Raw genomic sequence first — 20,391 nt, 5'->3', positions numbered from 1 at the left:
TTCAAAATATTTTATAATTTAAGATATGTATGATGAAAATCCATGAAAACTCCAAGTTAATTCACTCTACAGTGTGCCTCAACCTTTTTCTTTCTGCTGTTGAGACCTGCACTGAGTGTGAACTGCCTCTGGCTCCGATTCTAATCTCACTTGTGTTAATGTAAATCCAAAATAACTACTCAGAAGTCAGTTTAAAATGCTGTAATTGAGAGCAGGATTAAAGCTTTAAGGCCATTTTTAAAATAGGGATTTAGGTACCTGGTATCTCAAAAATCAATTTAAATCAGACTAAAATTTGACTCTGAGGAATTTATCCTACTGTCAGTTACATGTTGGGGTGACATCAGTGGTGTTCAGTGCCTGGGTATTTAAAAGACAGAGGTGTTCAATTAGTAGAGGCAATAAGATTATTCACTGCAAACGAATTATCAGATAAGGTCAACCTTCTCTTCAGTACTTCAGTAGGGAAGTACTGAAAAAAAACCTTATCTAAAAAATCTTTCATTATTTCCAAATATTCTTGATAGTTCAGATGTGTTTATTTCAGTCAGCAGTATTTTTGGAATTCGTTCATTAGACCACAAATTACCCTCACTATCTCAGTAAAAGCCCAGTTTCTCTTCGTAGAATTTCTGACCTGCTGATACAAAATAGGTTTTGCCTCTTGCCTGGCATCAGAAATACATGTTCATTTTTGGTTAAGTTTCTCAAACTTCGAAGTCCTAATCAATATGCATAATTGTATTTTCCCCCTTACTGATACTGGACGTGTACAAACACATGACATCTTTGAATATTCCTTTTGTTTCTTCAAGGAAAGCTCAGCATCTTAGCATTTTTCCTTAGCTGATATTTGGATAAATGTACATTTCCTTTGCTTTGCCCTTTTGTCTATCTAATGAAACTTGTTGACCCTGCAGAGGTGTTCAATTAGTAGAGGCAATAAGATTATTCACTGCAAATGAATTATCAGATAAGGTCAACCTTCTCTTCAGTACTTCAGTAAGGAAGTACTGAAAAAAAACCTTATCTAAAAAATCTTTCATTATTTCCAAATATTCTTGATAGTTCAGATGTGTTTATTTCAGTCAGCAGTATTTTTGGAATTCATTCATTACACCACAAATTACTTATTATTTTCAGTGCACAGTGGTCACCTAGCATTATTTCTTCTCCCTAATTAGATAATTGTATTTTTTTAAATCAGGTATTAAAAGAAGGCAGATGGGGGTCCACAAAAATTAGCATACATCTGTAAAACTTTCTTATTAGATTCAGCTTTGGCACAAAAACATTCTTAATAACCACTTTCATATTAAATCATCATTTCTTTTTTGTGCAGAATTTTTGAAGCATCTGAAGTTTGAAGTGCTGCTTTGCACATAGAGGTGTTGGTAGGTGGTTGATCTACTTTGTGTGGTTCACCTGTTTCTTCACAGGTGACGGAGGTGACTGACTGTGGCTGCCAAGGGGCCTGGGGTGACTGGTCCAGGGAACTGAGGTGATGGGTTGCAGCAGATGCCTCAGCTGTTATGGGGGACCAAGGAACAAACCCCTCTGGTGAGTGGCATCATGGTGCTAACTGGCATGATCACGGAGCTGCAGGTGACCCAGCCACCTTCCACCCAACGTTACAAAACCTCTTCCATTTTCTCCCTGCCTGACAGACATGGAAAGTCACCCGGATGCACATGACCACTCTTAAAATATAGATAGGCCGCGCAAAGCCCCTGCTTTCTCTAACTGGTTTCTTGGTTGCTGACTGGTGCCTTGTGTTTGGCAAATGATAACTATGGCTTTTCTTTAAAAGTGGGCTGTTTCCCTTGTGTAATGCCATCTAGGCGCGAGGTGCCCCTTTGGCTCTGCTACAGGTGGCTGACTTCCTCGTAAACAGTCATTTTCATGCTGTTGGGATTTTTCTGTTTTTTTAATGATGCAAGTTTGGAGAACAGCTTTTTTTTAGTATTACTTAAAGAATAAATCAGAATTGATAAGAAAGGAGGAGGTCAAAAGTGAGGCAAAGCTTCTAGGTCATCAAAATTACTTCAGTTAGTTAGTCTAAACTCTCTGAAGCATTTGAGTCACTCACCTGCTGAGCACAAAAAGAAATAGTTTCAAGTCAGGGAATTTCAATCAATTAAATTTATTGCCAATTAACATAAACCTCCAATTGCTGATTCCAGTATTGAAATAAAAACCCCCAATAAATAAATAAACACTTACAGAAAACACCTCGGCTTCCCTCCCACACCTCTCTCCCCCTTGCTGCTCTCAAATCCCCTTGCTGTATGTTGCATGGTCCACTTGGTGAGGTGACAGTGGTGCAGGAGATGGAGTTTCCTATTCAACTGCTTACCTTTGGGCAAGACTCAGTTTGAGTTGAAGAGGACTACATCTCAGTGTCTACATGTCCCCAGGTGTCGTAGATCCCACTGGAGTCAGTGGAGAGCTGTGGCAGAGGTTCAGAGAACTGAACGTAAGCATCTGAGTGACTGAAGGGCATCCCAGATCTCCACATATGGGACATGACCTACAGACTTCCTTGCAAAAGTGGGTTAAACTGGAACACCTAAAGAAGCACAGGAAGCAAAAGTGTGGGCAGCTGAGCTCTAGTCCTTACAGACAGTGATGCCAGCAGGTGACTCAGCTGACCAGCCACTAAGGACCCAATTCACCTAATTAAATGTAGGCATCCAGCCCAGTGGCTCACAAGACATTGGAGCTGATGTGGCACAGGACCCACGGGGGACATGCACCCTGCTGGGGTAGCCACTGGACATTATGTTGGGTACCATAGAGCATTTAAAATTATGCTGGATGTCAATACCAAGTCAACTGAATAAATATTTAGATGGCTATTTTAGGATGAACTGAATCATTCCCTAGGCTCTGCTTGATTTAATTACCACTGGTTACAACAGGAGCTTACAACAATAGACCATATGCAGGTGCCTGCTTGTGAACATGGTTGTGAAATCCCACCTTATTGTCTATACATGCCTATGTGGACGCTGAATGGGCAAACTGACTACTCTTATGCCTGGTTAAATTGAAAACTAATTGGAGATCAGTGTGACCTGAAGGAGGAGTGGAGCAGAGAGAACCGGAGAAATGCAGCACCTAGAAGAAGCGAGTATATGTGACTGCAGAATCTTTGCCAAAAGAAATAAGAGATGTGAAGGCTAAATTAATCTAGAGGACAGCACTGGTGGGTAGAACAACCAGGAACCACTCCAGAAACTAACAGAAAGGCTTGAAAGCATAGGATATGAAACTTGGTAGTGTTAAGATAATAGAAATATGTCCCACTTGTCATCCAAATTGTAACACAGATATTGAAAAGTATGTACTGCTGAGAAACAGTAGAAATGAAGAAATATGTCAAGGAGGAGTACTATAATAATGAAAGAAATATGACTGAAAGAAATATGAAGAGAAAATCTGGGAAAAAAGAATCTGTTTAAGTCAAACTCGGTTCGGAGGACAGCTGAAGAGATTTTAGCAGAATGGTGCTACGGGTCTCTGGTGAATTCTTACAGTTAGAAATGAACAGAGATTTCAGTATTATTAGAGAGAAATACTGTCAGATACTTTGGTGGTATAGTATAGTGTAACAAGATGACTACATTTTTTTCAGTTTGGCCTTAGACTGCATGTGACTCATAATCCTGCGTTGTTCCCAGATAATACTAATATTATTGTTACATTAGCCTGTAATGTTGCTTGTAATTTGATTATGTTTAATCAGTTTCTGTAAGTGGATATGTTAAAAAAAAAACCTCCAAGTACCTTTCTAAATACATTAGTATTATTATATCAAAATGGCAAACTTTGATAAATTGAGGGAAGTAAATGGTGAAGGGGATTGGATTTGCATTGGACTGGTGGAGAGCCCAAGGTCCCGAGTGTCAGGGGAGCATAGAATTTCCTCAATCAACTGAACAAAATCTCTTTGGACCTTGAATCTCCAGTGATGGAGAGAAACCTGTGTGGAAGGGCTTCTTAAAGATAGTTGCACGGTACGAGGAAAAGTAGAGAGACAACAAAACAGGCAGCCTTCAAAAAATCAGAACTAAGAAGCATTTTTTAAAAATGCTTTAATAAAATATTTTTCTTATACTACATTCTTCTAGATTTATAATTTCTTTGTTATTACTTTGCATGGTTTAAATTAATTTATAAAGGAAGAATACAAGAATGAAGGGAGGCTATTTCTGAGAAGTGTTCTTGAGAGAGCTCTTAAGCCGTACTTTCCTTTTGTCATACTGCATATCAGGAAGTAAATGTGAATAAATGGCACCAGCAAGCATCTGAGGAACCCTGCAAAGTGGAAATGACATTTTCCCAAGGCACTACGTAGCTGCCAGTATAAGCCTTTTCGTATCTCTCCCTGGACCCATCATGCAGTATGAAAGGCTCAGGCAGGCGGGGAATGGAAGTGAGGAGTATCTGCTCCCTGGAACACATTCTCATGGCAGAAGGATGATGAGAGCTGGTGGTGAAAACAGTTTGACTTTCTTATGAGTTTTCTCATGCTTCATGGAGATCTTCACAGAAACAGGCTTCCAAGGAGAACTCCGGACATGAGATAAGCTTGGGGTATGCCAAAACGTCCAAGCCCAGAATATATCTGCCCAGGGAACCACTGGCTTAAGATCACAGTACTCCCCTGTGCCAGGCCAGGCATTATAGCCCACACTGCACGGATCCTCCTTGATCACCAGCTCTGTCTGAATGTTTGCCAGGGTTTTTTAATGAGGGAAAGGGAGGAAGGATAAAACCTTTAGAGGTGGAATTTGAAAAATTCTTATTAACGTTTGCAGCTTGCTCTGTGTTTTGAGATATCAGGTTGTCTAGGAAGCCCAGAGGGGCAGATGCTCTCTCCTGCTCTCTAGTTACACAACACTTAGCAGTAAGGATGAGCAGCTACTATTTGGGACAGTTTTGGGCCCCTCACTACAAGAAGGGCATCGAGGTGCTGGAGTCTGTCCAAAGAAGGGCAACGAAGCTGGGGAAGGGTCTAGAGCACAAGTCTTACGAGGAGCAGCTGAGGGAGCTAGGGTTGTTTAGCCTGGAGAGAAGGAGGCCGAGGGGAGACCTTATCGCTCTCTACAACTACCTGAAAGGAGACTGTAGCGAGGTGGGGGTCGGTCTCTTCTCCCAAGTAACAAGTGATAGGACGAGAGGAAACAGCCTCAAGCTGCACCAGGGGAGGTTTAGGTTGGATATTAGGAAAAACTTCTTCACCGAAAGGGCAGTCAGGCACTGGAACAGGCTGCCCAGGGAAGTGGTTGAGTCTCCATCCCTGGAGGTATTTAAAAGATGTGTAGATGTGGTGCCTGGGGACATGGTTTAGTGGTGGACTTGGCAGTGATAGGTTAACAGTTGGACTCGATGATCTTAAGGGTCTTTTCCAACCTTAATGATTCTATGATTCTATGATTCTATGATTCTATGATTTGGGAATAAGACAATACAAATGAGACTACTAACTCTTCCTCAGACAAATGCATCATCCCTTTAGTGGTTACTGGAGTCTGAAGTGTACTTCAAATGAAAAAAACAAAAACCACTCCCAAAAAGTGAGAAACTGATTTTGCTTTAAGAAAGCTCAAGGGTAATTTGTTTCCTTTGCCTAAAGGAAATCTCTCATCTATATTGTCATTTCTTACCTTATTATGTGCTTTCCCCACTAATTATTACTATTCCTTCTCAGTTTGGACTTTAATTATAAAATATCAATTACAATGTTTATTGGCTACCCGATCCAACAATTATCTGGAGGACTACATTGAATTCAAGCTCAAAACTCAATCTTTTGAAAAGGAAAAAATAATATGAAAACCCACCAATCCCCCTGACTGACCACAGGAGATAATTCCTTCATACCAGTTTTGATAATAAACTATGAAAATTGACTTCTGAATATCAATTAAGGTGTTTTCCAAAGCAATTCTCCTGTTTTGCTAATTTTTTTAATGGTTATTTTTATTGAAAGTATGGGGAACTATTAAAAAAGATAATTGCATAGCTTTCAGCATGGGAAAAAGATGAGATGGAACATTTTTATTACACAGATCTGGATATGTTTGATTTGGCTGTTTCACTGCTTCATCAAACGCAGCTTCCGGGGCCCAGCTACTGCCGCTGGGCTACGCTGTCCAGGAAATGTCCAGACTCATATTCTAGGGATGAATGGCTAAAAGAGCTCCAGGGCAAGTTTGTATTTTAAGCAGCAGTCTGGCTTCATTATATAAAACCACAAGGGTATAGCACCATTCACGTCAGAGGAGTTTTTTTGCATTTGCATTAGCAAAGAATATTCTTGTTGTCCAGTGTTTGCAGTGCTTGGAATAAGTGTTGCACCTTAGGACTGCTGGCTGCAACGGGACCACTCTTGCAGTAAAACATGATTCAGCATGAATAAGGGTGGCAGGAGCTAGTCCTAAATTGAATGGATGGAGGGTTACAAACCTCAGAGCCGTCTCCCGCGGCTGAGTCTGTGTATTTTCTGTGATGACAGTGTTGAGTGTGTTCAATTCTAATTAATTTACCTGCATTGTTTTAGCTACAGTGTGATGATACAGTTAGAAATCTGTCCAGAGTAGGTCAATAACGCAGGCGCTGTCAAAGACGTGCTGAGATGTGGATGGGTGGGGAAGTATCCCACCCTTGGTGGATTTTCCTGTGGCAATGGCTGGAGGTGCCTTCCTCTTCCGTCTTCTTGATCTCACACAATACATATTCATATATGCTTTGCATTCAGCCTTTCTTTTCCAGAGTGCTTGTGCCCTGTGCCTCCAGTGAGAACTTGCCCTCATGTTATTCCTGCAGTTCCTGCCTTCCTGCTCTGAAAGGCACCTCCCTGCCCAGCCGCTCCTTCCTCTCTCACTGAGCTTTTGCTCTCTCACCAGTGAAGCTCCAGGGCTACAACCAGTCGTGCTGCGGAGAGCTGTGACGAAGTGAGCTAGGCTCTGCAGCCATGACACTCTACCCTAATGAAGCCTTTGATGCCATGCCATGATCCTTTCCGCCCTTCGTCTTCCTCTTCCCCCTTCCTCCACTAAGTACTTACTGTGTCATGACTTCTAACAGATGGCCAGGAGTGCCTTTTCTCAGGCTCCCTGTTTACCCCTACAGGCAGGAACGCAGCCGTGGCTCCTGGCCCCTCCTGTTGAGGCTGGCTCCTCCACTGAGATCTTGAAACACCACCTGTGCTCCTGCATCCTGCCTTGGGATTCCTACAGAAGCCCCTAAACTCTGCTGGTCTACGAGGAGGGAGGTGCCAAAGAGAAAAGGGGTGAAAGACAGGACTCTCTGGATGATGAGGAAGAACAAAGAATCAGGTGGAAGTTTTGTGGAAGTAAATGAGTAGTTGGACTGAGAGTTGCAGAATGAGCAGGTTGGGAGGCTTGTAGCATGGACGCAGTTTTGACACCATACTACTCAACTCTTCCAACACACACTGAGACTTCCACCCCTTCTTGGGGGTACCAAATAATATGAGTTTGTTAGTCTTTAGCAGCTGAACACAGAGAAACCACTTGTAGGGTTTGTTCTGCAAAATATTTGCAGCTGCTGCTTCAGCCAAGTAGCAGTTTTAATACACAATGTCATATGAAAATATTAGTAGGTAAGAAACTCAGTAATTTGGAGTCACACAGGATTGACAGAGAGCAGTGCTTATGTGAGAGAGGTTGGCTGAATATTTTCTTCAACAGTGCAAGCACTTGGGCGTTGCGAAGCTGATGGTCACGTTGCCTAGCAGACGGTGGAGATGACAGACGGATTGCTCAGCAAATGGCTATATATGGATGGTGACATTTCACCAAGCAGTTAGATGAGAAGTATTTGTGGACAGGAGCCACCTTTTTCACTCTGTGTTTATACATCTCCTAGCACAGTGAAATCCTGGGCTTTTTTGTGGGTGGCAAAGTGCTGCTGTGCTACAAATGAATAACAAAAAGCACAGCAGGAGGAGCTGATCGTAGGCTTTCCTATTAACTGTATGAACACATATAGATGACAACATACATCAAGATTGTATCACAGCTTCTTGAGTGTCTTTAGCATGGTTGCCAATTAATCCTTTTCTGTGCCCGCGCTGATATTTAGGTGTCACATTGTGATGGAGGCAGCAAGGCTCTGTTTGCCACCAGTCAGTCTGATACCACGCCAGTGTGAGCCATCCCAGGGCTTGGCATGCTGCTGCTGTATTAGCTGTACCCAGATGAATGGGACCACAACAAATGCCTCCATGAAGTGAAACTCATAAATACTGAGCTGTATGTAGCACACAGCTGGAATCTGGTACTGTTATTGCTGTACCCGGCTCAAGTGACAGACATGAGAAATCTCTGTGCCTCGGCAAGTAACTGGCATTCTTATGATTGTTTGCAACATGCTGTTGATGATGAATAAATGAGCGCGGGTGCAAACATACTTCTGAGTTCGTGACTGGACTGCACCCTTTGCAGACATGTTTCTGCTTGAATTGAGGCACAGCAGTGACTGCAGCATCTCCCCGTTGTTCCTGTCTATCAGATTCACCAGCTCAGTGTTTATGGGTCACGGGAATAGCTGAATGAGTTACTGTGCTCCCTGGATGCAGAGTGCTCCAATCTGTATGTTGTAGTTTGCCATAACTAGTCACCTCACACCTTTGTCCAGAGACAACAGTGATTTCTAATAGTCTTTTACCAGCACGTCTATCCTTGACATTTCCTTCCCTTTCACCCCTTGTGCTGCTTCTCTTTGTTCCAGTCAAACCTAATTCAATCTGTTTGCCCACATCTGCACAGGCACCTCTGCAGCCACAGACCCCAGTGTCTGAGTGTGATTGTGCTTTGCCTTCTATTCTTGGGAACAGTATGGAAGGTATCCAAATCCTCTGCTCCCCTGCAGTCTGACTTGTCTGACATCAGCTACCCTTTCAAACCACAGTCACAGAAATCACTCAGTTGTAAAAAATAGAGCTGGGAGGGCCTCCAGATATCCCTAGACTATTCCCTGTTCCTTGAATAACCCTGTTGAAAGCAGACTTCCATCTGTTTGCCTGTGCAGGGGCCTCATTATCCTCAAAAATCTCTCTTACCTTGCACATAATTGTGTGTACCTCTGATTTAGCTCATGTTCCCCTCTGCCTTCATTGCTTATTTGCCACTACATGTTTGGGACTCCTCACCCTCATTCTGATGATGAACCCAGACCCTTACCTGGGTTCTTCTGCTGAAGTGTGGCAAGTAATTTGGAAAAGTTGCAGGGTACAATGCACCCAACCCAGAGAACCTGACGTCAGACTTCCCGATACTGCTCTACAAACATGATTGCAAAACTAGTTTTGAGGATTCACTTTTATGGATGAGAAAGCAATTAAGAACATAAAAGAAATTAAGAAATGCTGAGGAGGGTCAGAGCAATGGACCCTCTTGCCCAGCACACTGTTTATGACAGTGGCACTGGGAGATGCTAATTTGGAAGATCATGGGAAGCTGGCCACTTTCTGTGGTCCATTCCCCTCATACTCTACCAGTATTCAGTCTCTATGATCAAAGTGGAAAAAAGCACTGGCTGTGAGGAGATCCATGTCCTCTAAGCAAAACACTGGGATCTGGGATTTGTCTGCTTTAGAGCAGATGAGAGGTACTCATCCGTGACTACTTCCAAATTAAGGATGAAAGTGACTTCCAACTAATCATACCCACTCCACTGGGAATACAGCATGCTCTGGAGAAAGACATATCACAGACTCTCCAGAAATAGACCTAACACTATCTTAAAACTACTTAGGATTTTTTTATTCCTATAAGGCTACTCCACTGCTATAGTTGTCGTCAACTTCTCTCTTATTTCCTTCCCAAATTTATGACCAGCAGCAGGTGCTGACCTATTCCTTTGCCGTATGGTCTTCCCTTGCTGGTGTTTCCCAATCCAGCATAGGAAGCAGTCTTCCCCTGTCGGCTTTTACTTTACCAGGCTAACCAAGGCAGGCTCTTGAAGTCTTTGTCTTTTTCTCTGGATAATATGAATTACCCTTCCCTGCCCTCCAGTAAAGACCTTTCCCTGGGGTAAGCAATACTATATTCTTGACTGGAACGTTTTCCAAATTAGACTGAATTCAGTTATGCAGGAGTTTAAGGACTGGATGAAGATGACATGCTCATTTCACACAGGCTGTATCAAGAAGATTCTGGAGGAAGGATTTTCAGTTACTAATGGCTTTGGCTAGATGCGAATTATCAAGCTGTTTGCCTCTAGTGAACAACATCAGTCAGATTTTTAGGTCACATCAAAATGGGCAACTAAAGAGTCAGGAATTCATGGTTAAAAAAAATGTACCAAACAACAGAAAACCCAGACGGTCTCATGAGGATTCCCTCACCTTGGGTGGAAGTCTTGTGCAAACCACTGGGGCTTTTCTGATCTGTTTTTCTTAAGCTGCAGCTGCATCCAGCTCTACACAGAAAAACAACATGACCTACTCCCCAAGGCCCGTCCCTTTGCAAGCCTCACCCTTTCCACCACTTCTGGATCCAATAGAGGACCAGAGCTATGGGGATGGGTTCAGCTTTACATGGTCATAACCAAACTATGGAAAAAAAATTTTGAGAATTTTTCAGTTTCAAGGATCAGATTTTGGCTAATGTCAACCTAGAAATCTAAGCTCACATTTTGGGGGTAAGCATGTTCTCAACGCAAGATTTTGGCTGGAGAGAGCAGAAGAGGCAGTGCAGATCTTGGGGACTTTTCATCATTTTTCTGTGGAACATTTTAGTGCTGCAGAGTCTGAAGTGGCACTACTAGGCCCTGTGGGAACCTCACTTCAGCAAGGCCATGAGGGGATGACCACAGAGGGAGAAAAAACAAAAATGAGGAGTAGTATTTTCTGAGGTAGTAAAAGTACCTCTTCTGAAAAACTTTCTGCACAAAGATCAGAAAGCTCAGTCCTCACAAAATAAAGCTCCTTTGTTTCCAATAAGTGCATGTTTACATAAAGGTACACAGCTACACGAAAGCATACCACAGCTGGCTTTATCAGTGTGTGGTAATACAACAGGAAAGGAAAGAAGAAAAGGGAAATTTTTTTAAACACAAAGTATCTGCTCCAGGAAGGTATCTCTCAACATTTTCCTAAACCTCTGTTTCCAAAGGAGCAAGAAAGTTCATTGGTCACAAAGACTTAACCCTGCCTCCAAAATCACAATGCCTGAAGTCTGGTGGGTTTTTTTTATTTTGTATGGAGATGAGAGCATGGTGTGGACAACAAGGTTGTGCTAAGAAAATCTTTTTGTCAACATTCAGCACACAACTCTTTTCTGCATCCATTCTCTACTATGATACACCACACACAACAGAGCCGTGAGTTAATCTTTGACTCTTTTCTTGAACAGCAATTGTTAGTTTCATTTTATGGAAACTCACTCACCTGAGAGTTTCCAAGACCAGTTTAATCATTCATCTGGGTATAGCATTTCAACATTAAGGCACACCTGCATTTGTTGATTTCATCTGAAGAAAGCTAACTAGCTATTAACACTCCACCCACCTCCATTTTAAGCATATTTATTCCCATCCTCATTTTCTTGTGCAGTTTATCCAAGCTTTAGGATATTGAGTTGGTCCTTACATGTAAGAAAAGTTGGTCACTTTTCAAGAGTTATAATACAAATTATCACTCTTTCAGAAATTATAAGATCAGAGTGTTTTAGTGCCTGACCTGGAGGAATTAGCTGGGAGGTGGAAGTGTGAACTCTGCAAACCTACCATTCACTGTCCATTACAGGGGAGCAGCTAAGAGTGTGCAGGGAACTCAACACAAGTTCTCTGCCCCTAGGAGCCTACTAGCTTTCCTGAGAGCCCTGATTACACATGCATGCATGCACACATGCACATATATGTATGTCTAGGTATGCACGTATATGTATATCTATATTAGAGATGGGGGGGAGAGAGAGAGATTTTGGTGCAGGGAGAGGAAGGGGAACTTCACCCTTCCAAAAGAGTCACACCCTTCAAAAGTCTCACAAATGGAACCTCCTGGGGTTTGTAGCCCCACTTCTGGACTCTTCATGCATTGGAGAGATTAAAAAAAAACCCAAACACACTGATATTCGATCTCTGTTAAAGGAGGTAATTATCAGATTAATGTCTACATAAGGGATATGTTATTGCCTCTTAATAGTAATGGTGTGGCAATTCTAATTACTTCTGTAGATCTTACAGCACTTACTATTTTTGAACAGAACAATTAGTTTAATTACACATTGTTTCCAAAGCGGCTGAGCACTCGTCTGGCTCTAAATGCGTGCAAAGGTTAAAGTGCCTCAGCTGTTCTCTCCGAATGAACGGGAACACCATCCCCTGTGGGGGCTGGTGCAGCCCCGGTGAGCTCATCAGCTGCTCCACCCAAAAACTGGCTGCAAAGCCCGAAAGCAGCTCGCTGTTTCCGAGCTGTGTGTGTAAAACGCGGACAGGGAGTGAGGGCGAGGGAAAGGAAATGCTGTGTGGGAGCAGATGAGCTCAGTTCAGGGGCAGAGCATCTCACCGTGGTGGTGATGATGGATTTGACTGCTTTTGGAAATGCAGTGGAAAAGTGATGCAGAGAGATGGCAGGGAAGCCCTTGTGTGCAAGCGTAAGGAGAAAAGAAATCAAAATTATTCTGGGGTTTTTTTGGGTAACAGATTCGTAACTGGAAACAGACAGGGATTTGTTGTTGTGCTTTTGTAAGGCAGTGGTAGCCCTACCGAAGCTGAGGAAGTGTAGATGCCACTCTGCCAAGGATGGATGCCACTCTGAGGTTTCATTTCCTAAAGGCAGAGATGACCAAAAGGGAGCTGCATGAGGGGAGAAGACAGGCCTTGCGGGCTATGCTTCTGCAGCAAGCATGAAGGATGGAATAAAGGACTGGAGTAGTGAACTCCCCCAGAATGAGATTTCCTCATCTGGGACAGTAAAAGCCAAGGAGGAAGGATGTGAAGGTCTGAGGCAATAGAAAGCCCTGGGAGGGAGGTATGAGATGTGTAGCTGGATGATGGCTTCAGGAGCGAAGCTGGGCTACTGTGTGAGTACAACACAAGCTTTCCCACAAGCTTCAGAGATCAATCAAGGAAGAACACAAGCTTTCCCACAAGCTTCAGAGATCAATCAAGGAAGAGTATTTCTCACTCACTCTCTGCTGCTCACATTTTACTGCTGCTCAGTGTCCATAAGTTTTCAGTTTGCAGGATGTAATCAAAGATTTTAATTCCCATCCTCTATGGCAGTGAGTAAGGGTATGTTTTTTTGAGAGCCCATGGTTTATTTTGCCAGATCTGTGGCAAATGTTGAACATGTGACAGGGTAATGGAATTGTGTAATTACTCCCGAGTACTACAATTACCTCACATTCCAGTTTATAAATCACTTACACCCTATTGCCTTGCATTGGGGAAGAAAGGAGCTTGTGAATTGACCTTCCATGCTGCTTCTGCAGCTGCTCAGCCTCACTGATCTCTCTGGAGGTTGCAAGGGACTAGCTGGAAAAATCCAACTACTGTAGACGCAGGCAAAGACGCTGGAGAGCGGGTGTAAAAAGACTTGCACGTCCTGCATTCAGTGTGAATAAATGGATGACTGCAGACTTTCTCACAAACCTTCATTAAGCTTGCATGTGTGTATCTTATCAGAAGATCTCAGAAAGAAATGGGGTGTGTCTATTCATTCATATCAGGGGCAACCACAACAATGAAGTAATCAAACACGATGTGCAGAATGCAACAGTGCCTGTTTGCAGGTGCCCTGTTAGATGTGAACATACAGGGTGTGCTGCAGCCACCCAGGACTCTGTTGGGCAAAGCTGTCGCTTCACAGCACATCGTTCCAAGGAAAGCAGCCTGGAGAAATAATCCAGCCTTTCCACACTGGTGCGCTCGCAGGTCCTGTGAGTGGGTTTCTGCATGAAGACCCTGTCACTGCTTCCATTACCAAAGCTCTGCATCGTAATAGCAGTGTGAAATGGGTCTTCCTACACTGTGCACATCCCTGCCCCTGTTCTGTGCTGAGGTTACCCACATTTTTACCCATGCCCCTGCTCTGAGCTAGGGCTCCTGCCTGCTTTCTGCATGCCCTTTTTGAGCCAGCTTTGTTTGTTACTACTGGTTTAATTTTCTATCAAAACAGCTGGTTATTTCTGAATAACAAGGAGTGAATGTCAGCATAAGGAGGGATAGCCTTGCTGGGCCTTTGCTTGGCTGGGGAGCCCCTACACGTGGTCCATCTGGTCAGCCAGGCAGGCATCAGCTGCTTCCTAATCAGCATGGTAAAGGCATCCCCATGATTCAACTGGGCAGGATCAAATGAGGAAGGAGAGAGGAGGACCTCAACACTTCAAAAGTCTGAGCAGGCTTTTGGAAAGGTGACGACACAGGAGCGAGGGTAGCTGTTCACAGCTTCAGCATGGATCAGTCATTTCCCAGCCACTGTCAGTTTTTTTTTTCACCCCCTTTGCCTCAGTCCCACTGTTCAGGGCTGAACTGGGTGAGAGGGAGAGTACCTGGATGATAGTTCCCTGCAAAGGGTAGTCTGCAAGCTGTCAGAGACGACACAAATCTTTCATGCTGGACCACTGTATTCACAGAAGGAAGAGGCCAGAACATGATCCCAAAAAGACCAGAGCAGGAATGGTGATCATAGAATCATAGAATCGTTAAGGCTGGAAAGGACCTCTGAGATCATCGAGTCCAACCTGTTAACCTAACTGCCTGGTCCACCTCTAAACCATGTCCCTAAGCACCACATCCACACGTTTTTTGAATACTTCCAGGGACTGTGATTGCACCACTTCCCTGGGTAGTCTGTTCCAGTGCCTAACCACTCTCTCCGTGAAGAAATTTTTCCTAATATCTAATCCAAATCTCCCCTGGCACAACTTGAGCCCATTTCCTCTTGTCCTATCACTTGTTACTTGGGAGAAGATCCTGTCATCCGTGTTCACGGGGGAGCAGGTCTCATGGGGCTGATGATCTGCTGCTGCCCTTCCTGTACCCTCTGCAATGAAGAAGTCACACTCCAATCCAGAATTTTCATCAGCTGAAGCATTTCTCTTATTTATTAAGCCACTTGCTTATTTTATGGGTTGCAGCAGCAGAGCAGTGACAAGATCTTACTGTGGACTCAGAAGAGAGAGGCTGAATGAAGCCAAGGGCTCACAAACCTCCAGGGACCCATCTGAAGGTGGACAGAGCACCTGACACCCGTGTGGGCTATCAGCAACAAAAATTGCTGATGTGCATGAGCTTTGCTGCTTTCCTGAGGCACCACAGCTTGGAGCAGAGCTTTGTACTTGCTTTGCAGTCAGTTGCTTCTGTTAGCAAACCTGCTGCAAGAGAAACCCATTATGAGCCTTTTTTTATAACCAGGCTGCATTCCTACCTTCTGTGTTATTAATACATCGGTAAAGATTACTTGTAATATTTTTCACTTCTGTAACATGTTCTATCTGGGGAATCTCAGAACATTTTGCAAACATTAATTAATTAGTCTTGCAGCACCACTATTTACTACCTAATTGTTGGCCTTGTTTTTAAAGAAGATTAGTTTCCGCCTGCTCTAGATGCTCCATCTCCCACATCCAGAAGAGCCTATGTCAGGACATGTGCAGCAGACGGACGTGGTATTAAAATGCCCACACTGCCCAAATCCCTTGTCTGTACTGTGGCATCAGATTACCCGCTTTAGAAAAACAATCGAGTGCTAGAACTGAGATGCTTGGATACTCAGAGTACTATATGTTGTAACAGCTGGCTTAAAAAACAAGTGAATGAGTTGGTGGCTAAATTCAGATGGGGCCTGTGCTGGATCGAGAGGGGGTTTGCTTTTTGGAATTTATAAACCTTTTTTCATGGGCTTGTGTTGCCTAAATTTAAGCTATTTTTTTGGCCTCTGTTGACCTGCTACTATTGGGAATTTTTAACTGTTTTTAGCAAGGAATACAATTTGAAAAGGTTGTATTCATTCCTATCTGCTAGCTATGTTTCTCTATAGGCATCTTGTTTTTTCAGATGTCTCTCTTCCTCTTGTTTGTGTTTGCAGACCCTCTGTTTACATACTTCTTATATAGAAATTGTGATTTCTCTGACACAATTACAAAGAACAGACTGGTTTCTTTTATTTTTCAGTATGTACCTTTATTAGTGTTCACCCTCCAAATTCAACACCAAAATGTTTTCTCAAGAGAGATATGAAAACTGCCAGAATTATTATATTTGGTTCTTGACTGCTTAAACTTTAAAGTGATACCTTAAAGACAATTCCTTTTGTGGTCCTGGGTTTTATTTCCTTCCCAATTCCTTTTGTGCATTTCTGCATTTCTGTGCTGAATCAATGTAATGCCAGACAATCTGAAAAAAAGCAGAAAACAATCTATGGAATGATAAATAAATCTGTTACATATAATCTGAGACTAAGCTTTAAAAAAATGCATTACTAGCATCTCACGCAGAGGGAGAAAAACATATTACTGCTGTTGCTATTGCTGTTGAAACCATTTCTTGCTGTTCCTACTTACCTTAACTTGAGTTTATCTAGGTTTTGCTGATGCCCCACTCCAGACAATTTCTATGAGTGAAAAAAAACCGACCAGTTTTTATGTCCCCCACTGTTTCCCAGCAAAATATCAAGTCTCTTCCCCTCTCCCATCCCACTCAAGACCCACTGTTTGTGAACAGCAAGTATTGCTGGAATTTATTTGCTTTAAATGAGAAAGTCCTACTATAGGAGGAACCCACATGCCACAGAAGGGCCACAAAGTTGAACTGTATTGAAATTCTGATTACTTTACCTTTTTTACATCCCTAACAACAGTTGGGGCAGTAGCAGGAGAGTCAGTCCTCTTACCCAAGCTCAGCAATACAATATCCCACAACAGCAGTAGGGTAATAGAAGTGCTGTGATGAATTGATGGGTTCATTAGTCTACAATCAATGGATAAGACTTCATAATAGAATAGACCTCACAGGAGCCAAATACCAGAGCTTTAATTGCAGCAGGTGCTCAGTGCCAGGGCATGTATTAAAAAGAAAAATTAAATGTTTCACTGGAACAAAAAATCCCTAGAATCAAGTAGACTACAAGAACAAAGAACAAGTTGCCAAGAGAGAAAAGAAAGAAAAGGGAACACATTAACTACCATGCTCATTTCCAGCTTTTCAAACTGGAGCTGTGTACCTGAAAGCTGACTATGTGTCATCTGTTCTCTGGCCTCTGTTGGAGTAACAACTGAGTATATGCAATCTGAAACATGTTTGTCCCCACAGCACCTTTGTGAGGCCAGGGAAGCTCTTTTACTGCCTTTCATGGGCAGAGAAGTGACAGCTCTGAGGCACAAGTGTGTCCAGGCACTTCATCTCCGCTGCGCTGAGCAGGAGCTAGCGTGCAAGGGGTCAGGTGGGAAAGCGTGGGAAGGGACGGGATGGAGCCCAGTCCTGCTGGCCCCCTCCTGCCCCTCGGCACAACACACTGCCCGTTTGCAGGCACTGCTGTTTTGGGAGCAGAACATGAAAACGAGCTGTCATGCTCCCTCTCCTGCAGAGATTTCAGTTTCTCTCTGCTGTTGTTCTTCTTCACGAGCTGTTCATGGCAGACAGAGAATTAGGCTGTGATTTAAGTGGGCTGCACCCTATTCTTGCCTCTACAGCTGGGCCTCTGTCCTCACCTCCAGAAGCCACATCATCCCCCAGGGCCTGTTTCCCTCCTCCAAATTTTCACCTGTACGGTTGGAGGCAGTGGCTCCCTTTGCATCAGGTGCACACCCAGTGGGACCCTCACCTCAGCAGGCTGCAGCTGTAACACAGACTCCAGGCAACTCTATCAGTAAAATATACATCTTTTGCTCACTTGGTGCAGGTGAGGGATGTGTCTCCTGTAGATGTTCAGCTCCAGACCCCTGCCAATGTGGTGGAATGATATAAACGAAGTGGGAGAAGAGGGCATCATGTGGGTGGTACAGCACCAAGGTACAAGGAAGGGAGAAATAAGTACCATTAGGTCAGGAATTTGTGGGTTTGTGGTCTACAAGACGTGTTAATTGTGATTAGAGAGAGGATCATTGTAGCATTTGGGACAAATTCTGTTCTTGGTTACTCAGTTTTGCCTCTAGCGACGTTCTGGGGTGCCTGAATGCTGGCATGGTTTGACCCAAATGGACAAACCTAGCCCTGATTTTGATCAGTCCCTGTGCCACTTACTTCAACAGAGGTTATGTAGTTTATATGAGAGCTGATTATTTCCTATTGCACACAGTCAAGTTCCCAAAGAAATATACAGTAAAACCCTGTTTAGAAAAGTTAAAGGGAACAGGCTAACAGCAAGTGTCCTTGGAGATAACCCTTGCCACCAAAAATGTTGCTGAGTACAATGCCTTAAATATAAATGCACTGAGAGAGGGTATTTATATAAATAAGAGCAAACCTGTTTTAGAAAGCCGATGATAAATATGCATATCTGTTAGGGTATCTACATACATATTTTTTCGTGCTTGTCTGTACATACACGTGGGGAAACTAGCATGTTTATATATAGAGAGATATGTGAATATATATTTATATGTGAATAATATTACAGTGTATATGTGTGGGTTTCCTTAAGTGTATTTGTGTATATCCATATATAAACGCACACACACAATGTGTGAGACTGTGATACTTAAGAACATGCCTGTTCCTGTGGTCATGATAATTTCTGTAGTGGAACGGCACACAGAGGATATTTTTGTGAGATTTAAGTTTTTCATATTTCAGACTTCAGATATCAGCATCTGTTCAATTTGCCATAAACCGGCAATTTACCATAATAAAAGTGGAAATGAGCTGCTTACGACTGATCTCTGTCTCCTCATGCAGTATGTCTACATGTCACCCTCTTGTACCTCTTAGATCTGCCAGTTGTCCATGCCATCTACTTATCTGTGGGCACTCATGCTCTGCTCAGGGACGTGCGGTTCGTATCTCTTAGCAAGGAGGCTCCAGTGGATGCACATCTGCTGTCACCATGAGTAGAACAGGCATCCTGGACATAGTCGAGATTGCAAGCTTCCTAATGAAGCATCTCAAGAGCCTGACTCACCTGGTTTTGTAGCCTTTGCTAGTGTTAGTAGATCTATTTTCATCTTTGGCTTTGTATGACCAAAGAACTGGAGAGCTGGACTTTTTTATTGCTGTGGGAATCAAAAAGGAGAACAAAGGTGATGATGATCCTGGCAGAGAGGGCGTACTGCTTTCTCTGCCACAGGCTTTCCTTTTCATCTTCAGAGAGTCACTTACACCAGCATTTTCAAAATGTGGCTACTGGCTCCTGGTACTGAATGTAGGACAACTCATTTCAGTACCTGTGTTTCAACACCTGTCTTTGGCAGTCTGGTCTGAATAGTTTATCCTTAACACTCCGTGCTGCTTATAATGTTAAGAAGGCTTTACATACACCATCAAAGACGAGAAACAGTTTCAGTAAGAGATGCTCTTCATGCACAGAGAAACTGCTATCAGCAACTACTGCATTACTTTATATGCACTGTGCATACACCGAATATTATCCACTGCAAATTCCATTTTAGTGAGACTGCTGTGGGCGAATGTTCTTTTGTGCAAAGTGTCCTGGGAGAGCACAGCTATAGCTCACTATTGTCTCTTTCTTCCATTGTCGCCGGAGTTCATTTTGTACTTTCTTGAGCTGATAGCTCTGTACCACTATTGGTCCAATACAGAAAGGGCAGAGAGGAAAAAAAGGCTACTTTTTGTAGCATCCTACTGCATTTTATCAGTTCGTTGTTAACAATAGCTGGAGGCAAGGCCTAATGATGTGCTGTTGTTAGGAAGCATGAGTCTGAATGTGTGAGGGAGAATATCATAAAACAGAAATAAAAATAGGGGCAATAATATGAATGTTTTATCTGCTATGAATCTGTTGAAAGATAATGGGCTGTTATTGAACAGCCTAATGAGAATGAATAAAATATGTATGTCATATAAATAAAGGGAATAACTGCAAGATGAACTAACAGGGACTGGGGGTCTGAAATGGAGCAGGAAGTCGCTTCTGTTCGACTTCATAAGAAAATGCTGTTACATGACTTGCTTTCTACATGGCTGACAGGAATTCTTTTCAGGAGCCCAGTTATTACCAGCAAAGCCTCTGCCGGCAGCTGGACGTGGGTCAAAGGTAACAAGGATTTGCAGGACTGTGGCTGGGAAGCTCATGGGCTATTTAGCATTCAGGAACAAGAACGAAGAAAAGAGAAGCCCTGGATACTGACAACTAGAATGAGAAAGTGGGAAAATCTTGATCTTTATTTTTTTGAGGACAGAAGTGGTAAAATTTTCATTAAAACACTACAAAACAAATTATATTTTAGCAGCAGG

The sequence above is a fragment of the Nipponia nippon genome, unplaced genomic scaffold (genome assembly GCF_047370975.1).
Source record: "Nipponia nippon isolate SJK-2023a ecotype South Korea unplaced genomic scaffold, ASM4737097v1 scaffold_4, whole genome shotgun sequence".
NCBI lineage: Eukaryota > Metazoa > Chordata > Aves > Pelecaniformes > Threskiornithidae > Nipponia > Nipponia nippon.
Note: the sequence above shows the minus strand (reverse complement) of the source record.